Below are 23,991 nucleotides of genomic sequence, written 5' to 3' on the forward strand. Positions count from 1 at the left end.
TACATGTATAGAACGTGCAGGTTTGTTACATAGGTATACATGTGCCGTGGTGGTTTGCTGCACCTATCAAATTGACATCTAGCTTTTTTTTTTTTTTTTTGGAGATGGAGTCTCACTCTGTCGCTCAGGCTGGAATGCAGTGGCCTGATCTCAGCTCACTGCAAGCTCCGCCTCCCAGGTTCACGCCATTCTCCTGCCTCAGCCTCCCGAGTAGCTGGGACTACAGGCGCCCGCCACCACGCCTGGCTAATTTTTTGTATTTTTAGTAGAGACGGGGTTTCACCGTGGTCTTGATCTCCTGACCTCATGATCCGCCCACCTCAGCCTCCCAAAGTGCTGGGATTACAGGCGTGAGCCACCGCGCCCGGCCACCATCTAGCTTTTAAGGCCTGCATATGTAGCCTAATGTTCTGCCTCCCCTTAACCCCCAGCCCCTGACAGGCCCTGGTTTGTGATGTTCCTGTCCCTGTGTCTAAGAGTTCTCATTGTTCAACTCTCACTTATGAATGAGAACATGTAGCATTTGGTTTTCTGTTCCTGTGTTAGTTTGCTAAGATTGATGGTTTCCAGTTTCATCCATGTCCCTGCAAAGGACATAAACTCATTTTTTTTTTTTTTTTTAGGCTGCATAGTATTCCCTGGTGTATATGTGCCACATTTTCTTTATCTGGTCTATCCTTGATAGACATTTAGTTGGTTCCAAGTCTTTGCTATTTAAAATAGTGCTGCAATAAGCATATGTGTGCATGTGTCTTTATAGTAGAATGATTTATAATCCTTTGGGTATATACCCAGTAATGGGATTGCTGGGTCAAATGGTATTTCCGGTTTTAGATCCTTGAGGAATCGCCATAATGGTTGGCGATTCGTCAAGGAAGACATTCCACAATGTCTTCCCCAATGGTTGCACTAATTTACACTCCCACCAACCGTGTAAAAGTGTTGCTATTTCTCCACAGCGTCACCAGCATCTGTTGTTTCTTGACTTATTAATAGTCTCCATTCTAACTCACAAGAGAAGCACTTACACCATTTTTTGATGAAGATGATGCCTAACAAAACTGTGACGAAAAGAAAAAAAATCAGAGCCCTAATGACAGACATATATTTTAGTTTCTTTGTAGATCACAAGTGAAGTACTATAAATTAAATCCTATAATTTTAACAGTAAAAAATAGTTCTGGCAAACTCTTATAGCAAGTTTTGTGAAATCTCATGTTTCTGCTCTTTGGCAAAAATGTATGAGGAATCAATGTTTGTTTAGTCTTCTATAAGACAATATTGTATGAAAATACGAGAAAGTTAATTATTTTATTTATAAAAACACCATTTTAGATGATTTGTTCTGCAAGAACAGCTTGCCGTTTTAGAGATCTGTTTCTGAATCTCGAGATCTCTCTCTTATAGAGACAAAATATAAAAGTTGCTCAGCATCAGATTTTCTAAAGAATCCCTGCTTCTTACTAGGTATTGACCTGTAGGAAAAAGGGCAAGGACTCTCTTTGAATATCTTTTATTTAGCTGTATTTCCTCTTCTCTCCACTTTCTGGTATGTAAACAAAGACAGAAAAATGAAGAGATAAAGCATAACCTTGATCTGGAGGGAAGTTTGGCAAGGAAGTACAAGAGCCCTCTCTCCTAGAGAAGAAGGAGATAGAAAAGAGTTTGCAAGAATAAGAACTTGAACAATGACCAATTTGAAAGCATATTTTAGAAAATACAACAACTATGATGCACTGGAATGAGTGGCCCTGGAGTTTGGAGCCCTGGAAGTAGGACTGATGAACTGCAATTTGGAATCCTCCTAACCCTCTATTTTTCCTGGACCCTACGTGCAATGTATTTGCAAATGGACTTAGCTTCATCTTCAAAAAAATAGACCCAACATCTGACTGTTTCTCACCATCCCAACCACTGACCACCTGGCCCAAGTTACCATCGCTGTCTTGCTTTGGAGGTTACAATGCCTTTTAACTGGTCTCTGCTTCCACATTTGCCCTTTATAGTGTAGTCCAGGGGTCAGCAAACTTATCTGTAGAGGGCTAGGGTGTAAAAATTTTAGGCTTCGGGAGCTGTCTAGTTTCTGTCACAACTACTCAACTCTGCTATTTCATCATGAAAGCAGCAATAGACAGGTAAATGAATGAGCATAGATTTGTTCCAGTCGAACTTTACAGAAATACAGAAATTTGAATTTCATATGATTTCCACATGTCATGAAATATTCTTCTTTTGATTTTTTTTCAACCATCTAAAAATACAGAAAACATTCTCAGTTCACAGATTGTACAAAAATAGGCAGCAGGCCAGAGTGATCCTGTTAAACAATTAATAAGTTCATATTATGCTTCCACTCAAAAATAAGGACAAAAATATTGATGATGGCTTACAAAGTTGTGTGTGATCTGTTCTGTTAGCTCTCTGACCTCATCTGCTGCTCTCCTTTCCCGACTGCACTCCAGCCACACTGTCTCCCTGCTCTTTTAAACTTATCAGTCATACTTCCACTTAGTCCTGTGCACTTTTTCTTTGCTTTGCTTGGAACATTCTTCTCTAGATAGCTGCTTGGTTTACTCCTTCCATTCTTCAAAACATTTCTCAGAAAAACTTCTCCTAATCACCCTTATTAAAATTGCCAACCAACTCTCTGAGGAGATACCCACTTTTGACTACCCTTTCTTTTTTTTTGTTTTCTTTTCCGAGGCCGAGTCTCGCTCTGTCGCCCAGGCTGGAGTGCAGTGGTGCAATCTCGGCTCTCTGCGAGCTCTGCCTCCTTTGTTCAGGGTATTCTCCTGCCTCAGCCTCCTGAGTAGCTGGGGCTACAGGTGCCCACCACCACGCCTGACTAATTTTTTGTATTTTCAGTGGAGACTGGGTTTCACCGTGTTAGCCAGGATGGTCTCAATCTCCTGATCTGCCCGCCTTGGCCTTCCAAAGTGCTGGAATTACAGGCGTGAGCCACTGTGCCCAGCCGATTATCCTTTCTTTTTATTAATGGTATTCCTTTACTAAGATACTCTGCATTTACTTATGTTATTGTCTCTTTCCACCCAGTAGATGATAGCTTAAAAGTGGAATTGCATTTTTACCTATTTTTCTGTTTTGTTTACCTACATCAGAATCGGAAACACACTGAATAAATACTCAAGTAGTTGTTGAATAGACTTTAGTAAGCATGACTTATTGCAGAACTCAAGAATATGGTTCTCAATAAAGTTGTTTTATTAAAAATATGGATCTAAAGGTACTTACTATCTTCTGCCTAAGGTGACAACTGGTCCTACAGTTTGGGAGCTGGGGGAGTTTGGATAAAACAGACTTAAGAGGCCTAACATGGGGAGAGGAAAAGGGATGAAGATACTGAGTCTCACATTTTGCAGCCTCTGTATTTATAGGGCTTAGACCACTCACATAGCACTTGCCCAGTATTCGTTTATTCAACTGGAAGCATCCATTGGTTTGATTATCATATGCACTGCATTGACATCATCTGCAAAATATACAGAAAGCTGTTGCAGTGTCAGTGCAGATGTGGTCTGAGCCAGCCAGTCCCTTATGCCTCATATTACAGGGCGCTGACACTGTCAGAGCACCATTGTTGACCTTGTGGTGACAGGTGCTCACACTGCCATTGGCAAAGGGACTGGCAAACACACAGCTCTTATTTTTCGTTGATTTACTAATGAAATGAACTTGACGTAGTCCATGCAGCTTCACCACATGCTGCCAAATTTACTTTATTTGTCATTGAACATGGAGAGAGGGAGCATTCCTTCCTGTACCATATAGATCTATTCTCAAAGTCTATGAAGGTTCCATTCTCACCTTTTCTAAGATTTCATCGGGCTCAAGACTCCCTTTACTATTAATGTAATACTTTAACAAATTAATAAATAAAGACAAGTTTCTCTTCAATGATAAAATTTTTTTTCTGGGAAAAGTATCAGCACTAGTGTAGAAAATGTAAAGAGGCATGGATGTGGAGGCAGAAGGTCCTGGTTTAAGTTCCAGCTCTGTCACATGCTTGCTTTATGACTTGAAAATGCTATTTAATATAAATGACAATGATAATAAATATCATTTATCAGGGCTTTATCATATGCCAAGTACTTTTTATGAATTATTTCCTTTCATCAACTCTCTGAGTTATGTGATAGTATCTTTATTTTACAGATGAGGAAACAGTCTTAGATTAAGTGACTTGACAAGATCACGTGGCTAGTAAGAGTCAGAATGTAAAGGACAGCTCAAGTCTATGTGATGTCACAGTCTTCACTATTAACTGCTCCCCTGTGTTAACACACCAAGGGTTTGTTTTTCTATATGTGCTAAGCTCTTCATTTAATCTTATTCAATTTTAAAATTTGGATGGTAATAATTTTCCTTATGCTAAGGTTTTGGTTTAGATAATTGTATTAGTCTGTTCTCACGCTGCTAATAAAGACATATCTGAGATTGAGTAATTTATAAAGGAAAGGGGTTTAATTGACTCACAGTTCTGTGGCTGGGGAGGCCTCAGAAAACTTACAATCATGGTGGAAGGGGAAGCGAACACATCCTTCTTCACATGGTGGCAACAAAGAGAAGTGCCAAGCAAAAGGGGGAAAAGCCCCTTATAAAACCATCAGTTCTCATGAGAACTCACTCACTATCTTGAGAATAGCATGAGGGTGACTAACTCCATGATTAAATTACCTCCTACCACGTCCCTCCCATGACATGTGGGGATTATGAGACTACAATTCAAGATGAAATTTGGGTGGGGACACAGTCAAAGCATATCAATAATGTATTAAGGTAGATTTTTGTTTTTGTCTTAGGGTTATTATTGATGTAGTTTTTCTTAAATATTAGGTACAGTATATATATGGGAAGCATTTTGTGACTGTCACTTTGTGGATTGAGGCTTATTTCATGCTACTAACAACAACAACAAAAAAAAACATACAAAATACAAAATCTGTCCACACCTCAGAGCACTGAACCTTCCAGAATAATTTAGATATAATAAGACCATGCAGAAATAGAATCATTTTTTGTATGTGTAAAATTAATCTAGGATAAAATACACAGAGAAGACTGGGTTTGGAAATAAGCCTTTTCCCATATTTTCTCTGGGCTCCTCTTTATAAAGCAATTCACATAGTAAGAAGTCATTTTTTTCCCCCACTTTCTCTTCCTTCCCAAGAGAGCATGGGCATCTGTGTCACTTTTCAATCGGCGATTCAGTCTTAATTATTCTTCAAACTATATAATGGACTCTCAAGTGACAAATACGGGGTATATTTAGATACTTCTTATATGCATCCTGTGCAACCTCTCCTCACCACAAACATATTCACACTCACAATAATTCTTAGAGAAGAGTACCTGCTCACAACAACATAAAATGCCTTTTCCAGGCCGGGCGCGATTGTTCCTGCCTGTAATCCCAGGACTTTGGGAGGCTGAGGTGGGTGGATAATTTAAGGTCAGGAGTTCAAGACCAGCCTAGCCAACATGGTGAATCCCATCTCTACTAAAAAGAGGGCATGATGGCACGCACCTGTAATCCCAGTAGTTCGAGAGGTTGAGGCAAGAGAGTAGCTTGAACCCATGAGACAGAGGTTATAGTGAGCCGAGATGACGCCACTGCACTCCAGCCTGGGTGACAGAGTGAGACTCTGTCTTAAAAACAACAACAACAAAATGCCTTTTCCAGTAAAATGAGTTTTTAATAACACCCAAGTGTGTGTTGATTTTTAATTTGTGCTCCCCCTTCCACCATCTTATTCATAAATTGTTTATAAGTTTCTCTGGGTAGCTTCAGGTAGTGGGGGTGAGCGGGAATGTTCCCAGGAAGAAATAGTTTATGTCTTATCACCATCCCTGTAGCCCTAGCCATCCTGTCCATATTGATTATGTGACGGACTTTTGAAGTATTCCTTCTAAGCCAATAGATGATACCCTAATTACAGTCTCTTGGGGGCTTCCACCAGTCAGAACTATGTTGTAGGTGATTTTTTTTTTCCTGAATACTTTGCTCCTCTAATATTCTGTTGCACTTCAAGTGTTCTCCACTGTGACACTGCAGATTTTTCTTCATATCAAAATATATCTGCTTGCTTCCCATCTCCTTGGGGTCTGCCACTTTGCAGCTCTTGCTAGTTAAATCTTGTTTACTCATTTCTTATTTTGCAATGACTAACTAATTGAATGCATCCTTCTCAGGGAACCGTTACCTAATCCATCTAATGTTTGTGGTATTCAAAGCATGTGAGAAACCACTGAGGCAATATCATCGATTGGACATGACTTATGGTTCTCCTCGATAAGTCAGACGAATGATGTCTCATGTAACTCATATTCAGCATGGAGAAAGAGAGAGTTCATATTCTGTATTCACTGAGTAAATAATTATAACAATTATTGTAGAGGCCACAATTTAGCGATTTCTATTGAAGTCCTTGAAAGGAATATCTCACTTAATCCTCATGACAACAATATTAGAAAGACACTCTTGGTATTACCGTCCTATAAGCCAGGAAACTGAAAATTATCAAGATTAAGAAACTTAAAACAGCCAATGGGGAATAAAGCTTGGGTTGAGGTGAGAAATAAATAAATAAAAGGGAAATCTGCTAAATAAAGTAGAAGAGCTTTTGCTCAAGTTATTCCCTTTGCCCGGAATTCTGTTCCACTCTACAGTATTCCCCTGTATCCACCTGCAAAGTCATCAGCTCCTGTGGCTTGATTTAACTCCACCAGAGCAGAACTTCTGTATCTTTCTTTCTTAATCTCACTCTCTTTCTGCCCTGTATTGTATTCCCACAGGACTTTAACCTTATTTCTTTTAGAGCACTTACCACTTTGCATCCACAAGTATTATCTAAGCATTCATGAACAACAGAACTTGAGATCCTTGACAGGTGGAAATATGCCCCCTCCATTTTTACATCCCTTTCAGAGGAGTTGATATTTAGCAGATGCTCTGTAAAACTTTGAATGAGTGAGAGAAATCATACCAAAATAGATTTTTTTAATAGACAAAGACATAATGAAATAATTTGTTTATAGCTTCAGCCAGAATGCCTGGATTAAAGAAGGTCTGATACCATGTCTTCTTTAATGACTGGTTATGATTAACAAAAGGTATTTTAGTGGAGAAAATGCTTTCTCCTTCATGATGCGTATCGCTGCATTTTTTTCTTTTGTTGTGTCATTATTGATAACATTTTATCATTTCTTAGGGAAGCAATCAATTCCATTTCTATTGCTGCCCAGTTGGCTGCTGCAATTCTTATGCTGACCTCTCACTCTAAAGGTTCTACTTTGCATTAGGTCCTCTTCAGAGATAAACTTGCAAAGTGTTTGGTGATTAGATCAGGAGGCTGGTTTCAAGCATCCTATTTTTATCTTGATTGCCTGCCTTATTGTGTCACCTTGGACAAAACACTTAGTCCAGGTTTACATATAAAGTTTTTCACTTAAAAACTATGTCTCATGATAAATTCTTATTCAGACAGTAGAAAGCAATTTTCCTAAGTGCTTTACTTAATTGGTTTCCATCCACATATGATCTTCCAAGGCTGTACTTACATATCCCATCATGCAACATTGCCTCTATAATTCTCTACCTCTCAGGAAGGTACACGCCTCTGGTAATTTGTTTGTGGCTGCTGAGTTCATTCACTGATGCTTGCTCTTCATTCCCAGTGCTCTATCCTTTGAGGCAGACAACAATGTATTGCTTATTAAGAATATGGGTTGACCGTATAAAAGTAACACAAGCAGTGCTCTAAATGTTCAGTTTCCTAATATTAGCACCCAGGTTTGAAATGTGGCCGGTGGAATATGCTCCCTTGAGTTAGAAAATAAGATCCTTATCTGATGAAGTAGAGGTTGGGAGGAGGATCCTAGTGGGGAGAGTCTCTCCTTTATTATTTTCTGATAGTGTAGTAGACAGTGAAAGATTTTCTGTGGAAGGCAAGAAGAGCCTGAGAGAAAGAAATGTACTATCTGTCATGTGTTGTTTTTGCTATTTATATATGAGTTGAGTGCTGACTCAGCTAAGTATGTCTAATGAGGGGGCAAAAATCTGGGGAATTTGTGGTCCTCAAGGAGATGATAAATGCAAGAAACGAACAAGAACTTGGATTAATTTTCATCACCTGGCAGTTTTGTGAAAGACTTGTGTTGGGCTTAAACTTTAAGTGGTTTTTTTTTTTTTTTTTTTTTGAGACGGAGTCTCGCTCTGTCGCCCGGGCTGGAGTGCAGTGGCCGGATCTCAGCTCACTGCAAGCTCCGCCTCCCGGGTTTACGCCATTCTCCTGCCTCAGCCTCCCGAGTAGCTGGGACTACAGGCGCCCGCCACCTCGCCCGGCTAAGTTTTTGTATTTTTTAGTAGAGACGGGGTTTCACTGGGTTAGCCAGGATGGTCTCGATCTCCTGACCTCGTGATCCGCCCGTCTCGGCCTCCCAAAGTGCTGGGATTACAGGCTTGAGCCACCGCGCCCGGCCCCTGTGGTTCTTTTATGTCTTGTATTAGTCCATTCTCTCACTGCTATAAAGAAGAATGCACAATTTATAAACAAAACAAATTTAATAGGCTCACTCTTCTGCTGGCTCTACAGGAAGCATGATGGCTTCTGGGGAGGTCTCAGGAAACTTTCAATCATAGCACAAGGTGAGGAGAAAGCAGGCACATCTTACATGGGCAGGAGGAAGAGAGAGAAGGGGGAGGAGCTACACATTTCTAAACAGCCAGATCTCATGAGAACTCTATCATAAATTCAGCACTAGGAGGATGTTGCTAATCCTTTGCAAACTGCCCCCATGATCCAGTCACCTTCCACTAGGCCCCACCTCCAACACTGGGGATTATAATTCAACATGAGATTTGGGTGGGGACACAGATCCAAACCATATCAAGTCTTTTTGTAGGTATTTGTCATTCAGTTGCTTGAATTAAGGGTCTATCCTGTAGTCAGAACATAACAAGAATGTCAAACTCCCGACCTTGGCTTCCAGTTTATTGGCAACAGCAGTGACTAGTGAGGACTGCCTCAAGCAGAGGGCAGAGAGAGAGATATCTGGGTTTTCAGATATATAATATCTTACTTTGACCATCTGATTTGCATGTGTTCAAATAAAGCAAATAAAATATTTTTTTCTTTTTTCCTAATACCTGGGATTATATGAAAAGAGGTGTTGTCAAGGATAGTCAGCCAAAAATCTATTTGTTTCTATGAGTATTTTCAACAAATGAGACTCAAAATGTTCCTCAAATATACCAAGAAAAGGTCCAATTTTCTGCTTACATGTTATAGTTCTTTTTAAAGAGGCAAGGGATATCCTGACTAGATTGATAATAATAGTAAATATATATACTGCTCCATGCTCTGGTATCTTAGAATGACCTTTAATACCACTTTTTATGAAAATGTTAAATATTTCACCAATTTTAGTTATTTGGGTCAACTAACAATATCATAAAGTACATTCTGGTTCTGAGCTTGTCCTGAACCTTGAGTGGAACCAACTGGTATCTTTTGTCTCAGTTAGGTTGGTAGTCTCCTTGACTATACCTTGATTAACTCCTTTAATGTCTTTATTTCTGAAAGGTGATATTGAAACAAGCTCATTGGCACCTGTCAAATGTTTGACCTCAGAAGCTGATTGATGAGTCTATTTTTTGACTAATGGAGTTATTTATTCCTGATATGTATTTAATCCTGTTCTTCAACCTGATGGATGGGAAAGTATACTTACTTGAAAAGTGAAGAAACCCATGTGAGTTTTATTGATGGATAGGATAGGCATTATCTTGTGCATAGTTCAAAAGGAAAGATAAACTTTGATGGCTAAGTCAATGAGTTATGATTGGAATTGAACTTGTAGAATATCACTACTTAGTGAAGTGCTGAAACACATATATTAAATAAATAAGTAGAACACATTTTCTGAAACTGAAATGTCTTTGTTAAATAAATAAAGACAATATCTTTCTCTCTAAAGAAATGGCTGATGAAACTTGTATGATGTTTTAAAAGTAGATATATAAATGCGATATACCTTTTAATTTTAATTTTGTATTTAAAATATAAGGTATCAAAATAATTTCCTCCCTACTTTTACCTAAAAGAAAGTAAACTGCTTTTTTACCATAGGAAAGAGGAAAATCATCTATCTATGCTATATTCATATAATAATCTCTCTCCAAGTGATAATGGAGGCTGTAATATTGAAAGAAAATATACTTCCTATTTTCCTTCAATAAAAAGTGATCTAATGGGTACACAAGAAATTGTGATTTTTCTGCTACAAAGTTATGAGTTCTTTGAGGGAGTTAATTTGAGGAAGAGTTATTGTAACAGCTAAGGGGTGTTTTAAGAAAAGATTGACTTTGGAACTTGAATAACATTAATTTGAACTAGCAGAATACAAGATAAGGGAGATGGTTGGGATTAAATCTCAGACTAATTTTTAATAGACCAAAGGATTTTAAACTTTGTTAGACATTAGTAAGCCAATGTCTGTGCTTGAGATTAATGTGATCAGAGTTATAGTTAAGGAATTTTAACATATGGCATTTTGTAAGTTAAATTAAAAATGGATATTGACCATTTTTGCTTTGAGTGAAAAATAAAATTTAAAAAATAAATTATAAAAATGGGGAGATCTTGGAAGCAGGAATGAAAGTTGTTGGATGATTAAAATAATCTAGGTAATGGTTCATGAGGTCTGAATTTGGGTGATAGGTGTGGAGTACAGAATTAGTGAGAAACTGCAAGTGGGTAGAAATTTGGCAGCTGATTGAATGGAGAAAGCAAAGAGCAGAAGTCAAGGATGACTCAGAGCTTATGACTCTGAGTAATGAGTTGTTAGTTGTAGTAAACTTCTCGTAGCAAAGCTGTAAGAGATTATTGGTTCACTTTGGCCTATCCTACACATTGGGTATCATAAACATGCAGGCATTCCCAATGAGCTGATAGGTAGATGTTACTTGAGGTGAAACAATTTTTTTTCTTAACTTCTGTGGCAGATAGAGCTTATCTCCAAATTTCTACAAATAGCTTCTGATGCAAAATCTTCCAGAACTATTTTCTAAGGTGTTTTATATGTTCTGTCTCTGAACACTTTAAAAAATGTTTTGAAAGTTTTTTTAAAGATAGGTTTAAACAAGCTTCAAGACAGGTGTATATGGATTTTTTAAAGGCTAGAGGGAAAGTGAGAAATCACTTAATTTAAAGTTTCATCCTGAAGTTGTGGGAACTGAAGCCTAGAGAGGTAAAGAAAAGTAAATACCTACAATCACTCAATGGCAGAAATTAGCTCATGGCTCCTGACTTCAAGTCTTGTACTCTTTTCAGAGTACACACAGTGGGTTTAACTATATACAATTGAAATTTTTATAGGTTGACAAATTTTAGAATATTAGGAATTACAATCTGATAGCAAAACACTTAAACAGGATAAAACATGTACACAGAAATTTCTCTACTAAGAAGTGGTCCATCTACATATCTACTTCGGAAGTTTTTTCAGTGACAAGTGGTGGGCAGAGATTAAAGTCGCACTAGAAATCTGGAAACTAAATAAATAACATTGATGGCACATTTATTTGGAGAACACTAAGCAAGAAGGTGTTTCAAGCACATTAAAACTTGAGAAAAGCAGAAAGGATCATAGACATAAAGTGTTTAGGATCATAGACCCAAAAATACTAAAGTAAAATTCAACCAGTGTATGTGGAAAACATAAATTTCTTAAAAGGGTATATGGAATAAGAAATCAAAGGAAGATTAATGTCTACTGCAGAATAAAGCCAAAATGCATATTGTTGTATAAGTATGCTAAGACCAGTGCTCAGTAGGCCATAGGTGAGTACCCAATTCACAAACATGGTTAGAACTTTGTTGTGTGGGAGACTAAACCAAAGAAATGGCAAGATTAGTAACTTGATCCTGACATCAGAACTGGAAGCAGAGGCCAAACACTGAAGGATAAAGAGGCTAAACAACTGTGGCTTCTTGGTAGAAACTTGCAGTTTTATGTTCCTTAATAACATGTTTATGGATAAAGGGATAGAAGTAGTACCTGCTTTTTTGATCAACATACATTTGTACTGTAGATGTCTGTATATTATTTATGTATGCATTATGGAGAGATTGGGGGATAAAGAGAGATAGAGAATGAAAGGGGGGCAAAAGAACGGAGTAAGGAAAGGAGACAAGAAAAGAATGCAAGCTAAAGAGACAGAGAGAGAGAGCATATGGCTGAGAATGAGGATGTGAGAGAGAAGCTTGATTTTCTTGTATCTACAAATAAATACATATTTTGAAACATGCACTGTTCATTCAATCAATGAACATTTATTATGTACCTATTTAGTGCATTGTTGGTCTCTTTTGATCCTAAAAGAAGCAAACACAAATTAAACAAAACAAAAACTAACAAACTGACAGGTGTATACCTTGATGTTACAGATCAGGAAAGTAAGTCTCAGAAAGGAGAAGTGATATGTACAAATTCACATGTCAGTGAAGGACAGAGGTTTTCTTTAATACAGTAATTCTTTGCCACTGAGTCTATCCCAAACGAAGTGCTCAGATTTATAAAAGAGAATAAAACATGACTGGGCGCGGTGGCTCACGCCTGTAATTCCAGCACTTTGGGAGGCTGAAGCGGGCAGATCACGAGGTCAGGAGATCAAGACCATCCTGGCTAACACGGTGAAACCCCGTCTCTACTAAAAATACAAAAAATTAGCCAGGCGTGGTGGCGGGTGCCTGTAGTCCCAGTTACTCGGGAGGCTGAGACAGGAGAATGGTGTGAACCCGGGAGTGGAGCTTGCAGTGAGCCGAGATCGCGCCACTGCACTCCAGCCTGGCCGAAAGAGTGAGACTCCGTCTAAAACAAAACAAAACAAAACAAAACAAAACAAAAAACCAAACAAAACAAACAAAAAAAATAATAGAATATATTGTAGTCAAACACAATGTAAACCACTGGTGGAGCCTTGGGACACAAGGAGCATGACCTGGCGCTGGTGAAAGAGAAAAATCCCATAGGGGTTTGTTTCAAGACCTGCAGACCAGCCCTGACTTTTCTAGAACTTTGCATCTGACTGGCAGAAAGGAAGCCTTCCTCAAGTATAGAGAAGATATGATGCTGCTCTCATTCTTCCAAGAAGTAATTTCTCTTATAAGAATAATTTCTCTTATAATTGCCCATGGAACAGATTCACAAGCACTACACTGGGTATGGATTAGAAGACCAGAGCATTAATCATGGCTGCACCAGTAATTAGAGGTGTGACCCTGGATACAGCTTCTCATGTCTCTGAGGCTTGGTTTACTTATTAAAAAGATTGGGCTGAAGGAGTTTTAATGTCCCTGCTAGCTCCGAAATGTTGAGAGTTTGAGAACACGGATACCTCTTCCTGTGAAATCTTTTGAAGTCTTATGAACTGATGCTGACTGAAAAGAGGCTGCTGATAGCGAGTGTTTGGCATTCACAATGGCCGCCTGATATCTGCCCATCCGTGTGTATGTTTGGAGATTTCCATTCCCCTTCTAACCACATTTTACGTCTCAGTGAAGAGATTATTTCCACTACCGGAGAGGAAACTGACTTTCTCAGCTTCCCGGAACTTCAGCTGTGGCATAAGCTACATTTGGGACCTACATTTTGGGAAGAAAAGATCCCACGGCCACTGGCTATGCTTTAAGACACTTTGAGAAGCAAGTGGTGCAAGTTCTCTCTCTCTGGAAGCAGACTTTTTTTTTTTTCCTCATCAGAACCAATTCTAAGGTGGTTTGGGGCATTTTCTTTTCCCGTAACCTTGATCTTTGTTCTCCAGTTCTGTCACTAATTCTGTGAACTACTGAATTTATTTTTAATACTTCACCAGGTCTTATCCTTCAAGGCCTTACTTTAAGTTTCATCACCTACTTTTTTCAGATCACTTGAATATACATATCCTCAGAAGTTTAAAAGTACTCATTTTTTTGGTCAAGTAGATGGGTAATTCTTAATTGTATCCTGTTTTTTTGTATTGTTATTTAAACGATTAGACTTTTAGTTCTGCAGGTCAAGTTGTTTCCCATGGAATCTAGTAGAATGTTGTTATTTATTTATGCCTCAACTCTTTGAAAAAGGACCTATATCACTTATTGATCAGAATAATGCAAACACATCTTTTTATTTTTATTTATTTATGTATTTATTTATTTATTTATTTTTTTGAGATGGAGTCTTGCTCTGTCACCAGGCGGGAGTGCAGCAGCGCGATCTCGGCTCACTGCAAGCTCCGCCTCCCGGGTTCACACCATTCTCCTGCCTCAGCCTCCTGAGGAGCTGGGACTACAGGCACCCGCCACCACGCCCAGCTAGTTTTTTGTATTTTTAGTAGAGACGGGGTTTCATTGTGTTAGCCAGGATGGTCTCAATCTCCTGACCTCGTGATCTGCCCGCCTCAGCCTCCCAAAGTGCTGGGATTATAGGCGTGAGCCACCGCTCCTGGCCTTCAAACACATCTTTAGTCAGGAAATGAGGCAATCCATGTGAAACTCCCAAGTACACTTTTTGAATTGACGGATCCGTTTGTTATACTCTTCAAAAAGTTTCAACACTACCCTCAGCTCTTGCTACCTCATTTTGTTCTTTTGACCCTTAAGTCTTAGTTATTCCTTATGACATGGTAAAGATTGGACAATAAAACTAATTGTGACACTACTCAACAGAGAAAAGCCTGTGATGAATAGCATCAGGGGCACCTCGTGAAGAATTGCACTTTAAACATAAAAGGTTGCAGATGAATTGAGGAAAGGAAAAAAAATATGAAAAAGAAAATGGAAAAAGCGACTCCAGGGAACTTATTAAAGAAAATACACTTATATAACTTGACTTATTGAAAAGAGAAGCTGGATATGATTTTTCAAATAGATATGAACACTTAAATGCAAATAAAATAAACCAAATTAAATAGAAAAATTCTTTTACTCAGCACAAGGGGGCAGAGTTAGCTCTTACGGAGAAATAAAGTGTCCTCAATAAAAAGCCAACGGCTTAAAACAGAATCTCTTCGCAAGCTAGAAGACTAGAGTAGTAAAAAAACAGCACTATGAAATTCCACACCACCTTTGCCTTATACCTTCCCCTGCCCTCCATTATCAGAATTCTCAGACCACCCCCACAAAGAAATTGTTTCTGATCCTGATTTACAGCAGGGGAGTTTGAGGCACACAGAAATTATTATCTGACTGAATTTGTATAAAAGTAGATCCATGATTTTCTGACCAGAAACTTCACCATTTGTGCAAGAGAATAATCTGCCTTTCTCAGATGGGTGTCTAGAGACAATGGATTGTGTAGCTATGATCCTTGGCCTATAAGAGTTAGCCACTTAATGCAGAGGGCAGAACAAACACACAAAAAAGCCTCTATTATCCATGCACTAGGAAGACAATAGCTTAACTGGCACACGTGGAAGAAACTCTATCTCTGTGCATGTTTATGAATTTTATACACCTATGCAAACATACCTGACTAATAGGATTAGTCTGGAATGTTTTCCAAAAAATGAACTTTGAATATAATTTCAGAAGACAGTGAGAGACACAGTGAGACCAGAGCCAACTCATCCTCCCAAAGTAGGACAGCAGTATTGTTCAGCCAGGCATTTTACACCATAGCATCTTGTCTCACTGTTTTGCCATCACTGCCATAAGGGCTCCGAGGAGGTAAGGAAGCTTATCCAGTGCTCCTGATTTCAGATTCTGCCCTTAAGTCCACTGAGGTTCATTATCCCGAACACTTGTTCCTAATGCCTTCACAGCTTTTCATACTTTTGTCTCTACTTGAATTTAAAAATTTATTAATATAAGAAGACTAGATTCTCCTGTGCACCAACCTACAGAGCTTTAGTGCTTGCGTTCTAAGGAGTCCTGCAGCAACACTCCGATCTATTGAAGCATGTCCACTGATATACAATGCACTTTGTTTTAAAATATGGTTTCCTTCAACATTTTTCAAGCCCTGAAGACAACCTACGAGCGTCTGCTGAGACTTAGCAGCTGACTAGTTTCACTCCCTTTTGATGTGGGGTCGAGTTTAAATTGAGCTACGGACAGTCATACTGGAATGCAACAGCATTTTATTGCAAAATGGATTGTTTTGAATGGTTTATAATGCTTTATACCAGGTAAAGCAGAAAAACAGAAAATGAAATGGAGCATATCATCCATGAGAGGCAGTGGGTTATCATACTTCCACAGTGAGATGCCTCCGTCCTCTCAATCTCACCCTAATACCTCTTCCCTTTCCACTCCTTTCCATACACATATACCAGAAGAACAATTTTTCCCTCCACAAAGAAGGATGGCCTTAAGACCTTTGGCGAAAGGGTCAGCATACCAGATCAAGTAGCAATCCTGCCAAACCTGTGAATCATTAGGCCTTTGTGACTAAGGAGCATTGCAAACCATGGGCCATACCAAGTGTGAACCAGAATTGCTACCTAGGCTATGGAGGAACATGGAAAATAAAGGAGGTAGAAGAAATGAGACTCCTATTTCCTAGCATTAGCATTTTCCAAAACAAAACCCAAGATATGAATAAAGTGACTCATGCCTTTTAAATCAAAGTAGGATTTTGTTGAAAGACATGTGAGTGTAGAGACAGTCTAGCCTGTGCAGTTCAGAATGAGTAAAGTTACGTGCACATGTTGTCAGCCAGCGGCAGGGAGCCAGAATGAAAAACAGAGTGAGGGGGAAAGGTGTGAGATACTTAATCTTTACTATATTATCTCAGAATCATCTTAGATTTCATGGATGTAGGATGACTCACTTTCTGCCACAGTGCCAAGGGGCAACTTTGAGAGACAAATTATAAACGATGGGATTGCTAATAAAGGTAAGGAAAAATGACACTCTGATATTGGCAGAGATGTAAGGGAAACAGTATAAACTCAAACTGAGAGATATGAAAAGCAGCCCTAGGTATCCTAGGATATACCAATACTAAAGCAATGAATTAAAGCAAAACAAAAGAAAAAAGAAAAAAAGAATGGGATCACTCTCTTTACAGAAACTGAAAATAGAAGCAAGATATACCCACTTATGTTCTATATTTTAAAACAACAAATTCTAATATCTTTGATGATAGAAACTTTGTCTTCTTTGTCAGCTTTTTTTAAAATATTAGCCCTCAAGGTAATCCCATGAGTTAGTTTGGGTTATCTCAGAAACAGATGCCAAGACAGAATTACAAGTACAAGAGATTTATGGTAGGAACTGCCAGCATTGGATAAATGGGGGAAAAGGAGGTATAGGCAGAGAAAGGCTTCAGACTGCAATGCTGAAAGGAGAGAAGAAAGAAAGGATTTTGTAGGAAGAGTCACAGACTGCAGCACAGTTCTTAGAAAGATCTCAGTCAGGTGGATGGAAAAGCAAAAGTGACCTGTTACAGAAATCCAATACGAATGGGTCAGAATCAGTAGCCCTGCTGGGACCAGGCATTGACTGAGGGAAGCCTGGCAGGAGGGTGGCCTTGACAAGAATGTGCAATTGACCCAAAGGGGCAGCAACCAGGAGTCTCTGTCAATTCTTCTCTCCAAAAGCTCAGGTTCTCCAGAAAGGGCATCTGAATGACACACATCTGTGGCCTCTGTACAAGTGCTCATTACATTTTGGTTGAATCCATTAAGTCATTTACAGCCAATGTCCAAATCTAATCTTCCCGCATACCTGCACACACAGTCCTTATATTCTCTACTGTCATCATATGTCACCCATGCCTTTTAATGGCCGCTATCAGCTATGGGATTTCACTTCTAAACAAACATAAGTGGTATAAGTGTTGTGATGTAATCCATGCCTGGAACCTGCCCTTGGGGTGACCCCGTAGAGTAGGAGACAGTCCCATGTTCTCCTACCTCTTCTGAGACCTTGGTTCATCAGTTCTTACCTTATTTTCACATATATTTTTAAAGATATTGCTCCCTTACTTTCTGATTATAATTATGCTCAAATTCTCTTTACATTGTTTAAAAATCCCCAGCCCAATCACACTTTATACTGTTATTCTATTGTACCCCTTAAATGTGGAGTTACTCTGGAATCAGTTTTTACCCATGTTCTATTCTCTGTCAGGTTTCAAAAGTCTTTCTAGACTATTTCTTACTCTTCTTCCCCAAGCCAAAATGCATTAGCTGCCCAACCTTTCTCTGCAGGCCTATGGAAAGACTATGGCTGTCTGTCAAATAAGTCTTCCTATCCTTTTCCTTTTTTGTAGTCTTTGGTTTTCTTATTCCTTCTACCCAAGTGAGCTGTCCAGTTCTTTGAGGGTTGATACTAAGAGTCTAAACTATTTCCTAAATACAGAATGAGGCCTGGCCCATGGTAGTTCTCAATTAAGGTTTGTTGAGTGAATACTAAATACAAATCAATTGAAGCAGAATATGGTTTGGTGATAGTGAGGAATGAAGAAATCGATTGAAACAGAACAATAATTTCCGTTAGAGTAGATTTCTTAAATAACATAATTTGTCTAAATGTAAGGTTGAGTAATGCTGGCAGCAAATTATCATGCCTTGCTTTTGCCAGTAGGAAGTGGACAGGATAGAAACGTGCTCCTATCTGGACAGAATACCACTGTGACTGGGCACCCTCACCTTTTCTCATTTATTAGAGGGGATGGTATGTAGTTGATGAAAATATCCAAGAAAAATAAGAGAGCTTGGCTTAAAGGAAAAGTTATTAAGACTCAAGGTCACTCATTAAGATCTGAAGCAAACCATGTGACGGGGACACAAATATCATCTGAGCATGAAAATCTATATTCATTCAGGGAAAGAAGGGGTCATATAGTATTGTTAATTCATTGCCAGTGTTTGTTTATACAAAGTACATTGAATTTGCAAATCAAAGTAAATTTAGAGGTGATTTAGAACAAACAGGAATATTTTTTTGAACTCAGAGAAGTGATACCCCAGAGGACAAATTGCCCCTCAGCTTTGACTGCATTTGATTATGATGTAAAATATTCTTAATCAAAAGAGATCAAAAAAATCGAGATGAAGCATTACCAGGCCTAACCCTAGTACATTGTAAAATATCGGGAAGGCACAGAGCTTTGCAGCTGAAAGTAGACTTTTTCTGGGTGTACAAGAGAAAGCCACAGGCAGTTATCTGGCTGAAGGTCAAGTTCTGTCTCTCTCATCTCTTTCGGTCCCTTATTATCTGTCTCTTAACTTTTTTTTTTCCCATAAACAACCTTAATCTGATAAGCAAATAATGATTGCTCAAGGTGTGCAGGAGGAAACAGGTGAGGAGTGTAGAGAAGGATGTACATTTCTCTCTTAAGACTGAACATCATCAGTCTTCTTAATTCTCAGTAAGTGAAAAAAAAAAAAAAAAAAAAAAAAAAAAAAAAACGCTTTCATGGTAGGTTCACAGCTGTCCCTTCTCTAATTCAATTCAAATCCAAATCTACCCGTTTGTCTTGGATATGGAATCTCTCATAATTACCACAGGTTTTTGTTTGTTTGTTTGTTTGTTTGTTTTTAATAAGAATTGCACCTGATTGTATTTATGGTTCTCAACTCAGGATATATATTAGAATTATTTAAGAAGCCTTAAAAATTCTGACTTTCAGACCACTCCAATAATGAATTCAATCAGAAACTCTAGACGTGGGACCCAGGCATTTGTACTTTTCTTTTTTTTTTCTTTTTTTCAATGTTTAAGTTCTAAGGTACATGCACGGGATGTGCAGGTTTGTTACACAGGTAAACGTGTGCCATGGTGGTTTGCTGCACAGATTAACCCATCACTTAGGTATCTAACCCAGCATCCATTAGCTATTCTTCCTGATGCTCTCCCTTCCCCTAACCCCCGCAGAGGCCCCAGTGTGTGTTGTTCCATGTGTTCTCATCATTCACCTCTCACTGGTAAGTGAGAACATGCGGTGTTTGGTTTTCTGTTCCTGTGTTAGTTTGCGGAGGATAACAGTTTCCAGCTCTATCCATGTCCCTGCAAAGGACCTGATCTTGCTAGTTTTAATGGTTGCATAGTATTCCATGGTTTATATGTACCACTTTTTTAAATCCAGTCTATCATTGATGGGCATGTGGGTTGATTCCATGTCTTGGCTGTTGTGAATAGTCCTGCTATGAACATATGCATGCATGTATCTTTATAATAGAATGATTTCTGTTCCTTTGGGTATATACCTAGTAATGGGATTGCTGAGTCAAATGGTATTTTTTGCTTCTAGATCTTTGAGGAATTGTCACACTGTCTTCCACAATCGTTGAACTAATTTTCATCCCCATCAACAATGTAAAAGCATTTCTTTTTCTCAAAAACATGGCATGCTTCATTAATCTGCATGTCATCTTTGTGCAGGGGCATGCTAATATTCTCTGTATCGTTCCAATTTTAGTACATGTGCTGCCAAAGCAAGCACTATATTTTTCAATACTTCAGACAATTCCAAAGTGTGGTCCAAGTGGAGGACCACTGTTTAGGGTCAGAGTTTAGGGTCATCTCAGCAAACAGACACACAATATCCTAAGGTATTCATCTCTCAAACACATATTTTGACTTACTAGCAGAGTAAAACTATGAAAAACATGTCAAGTTAGACTTTAAACATTTAGCTTTCTATAGATATGAACATGAAAACATGTACAAAAATGCCACAGTAAAATTAAACCAATTAATGCGTTACTGGGCAAGGACTAGTAAAAGTGTACTTTAACAAAGCGTTCAAATTATTTGTGTCCACATGGTGAGTATAATATTGGCTATGACATGGACTGAGAGTATATTTTTATATTAAATTGCAGTACTAAGGAGCTGTTTAAAAAATCAACTTCTGTTATGGTGCTATGCTTGGATAAGAACATAAATGATTGACAGTTTTGCAGGATCATGCTGAAAAATCCCACCCACTTCAAGATAACTAAAACATGAAGTAGGCTGTAAGTGGAAGTGTCTGGAGAATTACTTTTTTTTTTTTTTTTCCCCGACAAGTGATGTATAGGATTTGATTTTTGGGGAGTAGTAATTTGTTTCCAGTTTTGGTTAACTCTAAACTATCCATGACCATAGACCTCAGAGACTCCATATCGTTACTTGATTTTTCTCGTTTACATATGCTACAAACGTATTTATTTACTGTGGGTTCATTACTGAAGAACAAAGATAAATAAAAATACAGCTTCTCCCATCAGGTTGCTCACAGTGTAAGGCATTACTTCTCAAAATAGAGTCAGAATTACTCTGGTGCTGTGAAAATGTAGATTCTCTGTGATTCTAAAGATTCTGACAAAAGTTTGCAGTAGAACCCAGGAAGCTTCATCTTTATGGACTTCCACATGGATTTAGTGGAAGGATTTATAATGTGAATCTTTTTGGAAATGACTTTGGTGTTCTAAAACTATCTGTGGTGAAGAATCCATTCTCAATTTTTTGTTTGTTTGTTTTTTGATGTTATGAATAAAGCTGCTGTGAACATTTAAAAAAAATTTCAATGTACAAGAGACTAAGTAAAATCTATTAAAACGCCAGGTGCAGTGGCTCAGGCCGGTAATCCTAGCACTTTTGGAGGCTGCGGAGGACGGATCATGAGGTCAGGAGATCGATTCCATCCTGGCTAACATGGTGAAACCCTGTCTCTACTAAAAATACAAAAAATTAGCCGGGCGTGGTGGCGGACGCCTGTAGTCCCAGCTACTCGGGAGACTGAGGCAGGAGAATGGTGTGAACCAGGGAGGTGGAGCTTGCAGTGAGCAGAGATCGCGCCACTGCACTCCAGCCTGGGAGACAGAGCAAGACTCCGTCTCAAAAACAAAAAACAAACAAACAAACAAAAACTAATAAAAAATAATTTATAAGGAAAAAAGCAATAAAGAGAAAACATACAAAATACAATCTCTGAATTTCATTATTAGATTCAATAAACATAAAATTACTGTGTGAAAAAGTTTTTAAATGCCTGCTCTTAGTTTTTGTACTTACTCTGTTACAGACTGATAATTTGCAGACTGACACTGATCCACACACCAAACACTGAGTACTACTATTTCCAATTTTTGTTCAGAATAGCACTAATTCTGTGAAATGCCAATAGGCTAGAAACCAGAGAGAAAGAGTCAATGGTCAATTAAGTTTGGGAAACTGTCAGATAAATAAAATTTCCTTACAATAAAAGATCTTAAGGCCGGCGCGGTGGCTCAAGCCTGTAATCCCAGCACTTTGGGAGGCCGAGACGGGCGGATCACCAGGTCAGGAGATAGAGACCATCCTGGGTAACACGGTGAAACCCCGTCTCTACTAAAAAATACAAAAAACTAGCTGGGCGAGGTGGCGGGCGCCTGTAGTCGCAGCTACTCGGGAGGCTGAGGCAGGAGAATGGTGTAAACCCGGGAGGCGGAGCTTGCAGTGAGCTGAGATCAGGCCACTGCACTCTAGCCTGGGCGACAGAGCGAGACTCCGTCTCAAAAAAAAAAAAAAAAAAAAAAGAATCTTAAAATGTCTACTATACCAGTTTGTTTGTAAATGCAACAGAAAGATAGCATATGGGTTTTCCTAAAATTATTCAACCATGGATTTGTTTCCAAGAGCTGATTAACAACCCTAAGAACCCAGTCTTGAGTTGAACACAGTTAAGGAGATGCTGATCTAGATAACTTTCCTTATTTTACCATTGAGGAAACAGAAACCTACAGATGTCAGGTGACTTGGCTTATAGTCAAACAACTATTACATTTACCAGTTCACTGAATAATTAATCTAATTAAATTTATTTATAATAAATTAAGCAAAAATTTAATGAGTATTTATTTATTAGGGTCAGGTACTCTACCAGGTGTCTCGTCTTCCAGATTTATCATTGGAATCTTTTATACACATGAAATGCGTAACCATCTACCTCAGGAACTCTTGGTTCTCATTTTTCTGCAGACATGTATTCCTGTATTGTTTACTTTGTGTGCTTCAATCGTTCTTTCTAAGATTTCCCTGCTGTTTATAACTGAGGACATTTTTCTGGATGAGGTTGGCCTAATCTTAGCCAACTTTGTTAAGACTGAATAATCAAGCAATCTGGTAAAAAGATTGGCATATTTATTTAGTTTTGTTTTTATTTCAACGAATATTTGCATAGCAGTTACTAAGCGTCCATTTTTTCAGCTACTACTGGCCAAACAACGTTCTTAGCATTTTACATGTACTAACTGATTATACTTTAAATGAAGGATTTGATTATTTTTATTGGACTTATTTGGAGATCAGGAACATGAGACATGGAAATATTAAGTGGCTTGTCCAGGGTTATAGAGCTTATACCTGGTAGACTTAGGATTCAAACTCAAGCAGTCTGGTTCCAGAGTTCATATTATACCAGGTAGAATTGTACATCCACTTTATGAGAATAGCAAGTATACTGGTTTAAAGTAATAGGAAATTACCCAAATGAGCAAGAATTATTCTGAAGAATTCAGGGTTGTAATGGAAAGGGATCTTAATGTTCAGATAAATGATTTTCCTTTTCCGCTGTAATTCATCTGGATGAGAAACTGTTTTCTTCAGGAATATGACAGAGAGGATTTTCAAAGACAGTGAAAATTGTGTAGACATATTATCTTAAAGGAGAATGATCCTTAAAGATGATCATAACTAGAGTTCTTAATTGCATTTTAGAAGTAGGAACAACTGTAGATTTTCTGTAATAAAATAATGGTGGGATTATCTACATGTACTGGGAGATGGTTTAATAAACAGAATCGTCTTAAAAATGTTCTACTATGATTTTTTGCCATTTATTCATTAAAAACAAGTTATTGAGTATCTATCATGTGCTACGTAGTATGAAAAGTGCGAGGGATACAACACTGACTAAAACAAGTTGTCTGCCTCCATTCACATCAGTCTGCTGGAGGAGAAAGCTTTAAAACACAAAATTAAACCAACAAATGTGCTGCATAGTACTGTTTATCTGCAC

At 38.4% G+C, this 23,991-nt stretch overlaps 2 long non-coding RNA genes and 1 other non-coding gene across 3 annotated transcripts in view; 1 reads left to right on the forward strand and 2 right to left on the reverse strand.

Annotated features, from left to right (window-relative positions):
• Positions 1 to 23,991, forward strand: part of LOC126949253 (uncharacterized) — a 659,876-nt gene that overhangs the window by 429,928 nt on the left and 205,957 nt on the right. The gene's annotated exons all lie outside the window — the stretch shown is intronic.
• The window catches only part of LOC126949254 (uncharacterized), a 70,141-nt gene that overhangs the window by 44,841 nt on the left and 1,309 nt on the right, over positions 1 to 23,991 (reverse strand). The window lies entirely within an intron of this gene.
• LOC126949399 (U6 spliceosomal RNA) lies at positions 20,346 to 20,451 on the reverse strand. Its single transcript, XR_007723705.1, has one exon. It is a non-coding gene; the product is annotated as a U6 spliceosomal RNA (small nuclear RNA).

This window comes from Macaca thibetana, chromosome 2 (assembly GCF_024542745.1).
Source record: "Macaca thibetana thibetana isolate TM-01 chromosome 2, ASM2454274v1, whole genome shotgun sequence".
Taxonomy (NCBI): domain Eukaryota; kingdom Metazoa; phylum Chordata; class Mammalia; order Primates; family Cercopithecidae; genus Macaca; species Macaca thibetana.